The following is a 435-nucleotide window of genomic DNA, read 5'->3' as shown; positions in this document are numbered from 1 at the left end:
TTGAAGAATCCGGTCTTCGATGCCAAGGTACAACCAGCCTAGTAGCGCTTGAGCAAACGCCAAAAACACAGAGGTGGCGCAGCACTAGGGGAACTTGAAGCCTCCTTTAACTTTTTCGACACTCAAGCCAGACTCTAGCCAGCCAGCCACAACTAGACGCTAAGTGACACACGATAAATGCTAAAACAGACGGTACTAACAGTACTAGCAATCACTTTAACTAACGCAAGTGGCCCGGCCTTAAAGGAAGAAGCGCTAGAAGCCATTTGCGCCGTCAGTAGCAGGCTAAGCTCAGTCACACCCAAAGCAACCCAGAGACTAACCACGATGGCAAGCAGACAAGAAGTTTACACTAACGCTGGCCTAAAGCTGCAAGTTTTAGCATCACGAAGCGGCGACGAAAACAGGACGGCGCTATTTGCGGCCATAGCAGCC

This window comes from Trypanosoma equiperdum (assembly GCF_001457755.1).
Source record: "Trypanosoma equiperdum strain OVI genome assembly, contig: ctg_1306, whole genome shotgun sequence".
NCBI classification, from domain to species: Eukaryota; Euglenozoa; class Kinetoplastea; order Trypanosomatida; family Trypanosomatidae; genus Trypanosoma; species Trypanosoma equiperdum.
The sequence above is the reverse complement of the archived record's forward strand: the minus strand, read 5'-3'. Positions refer to the sequence as shown.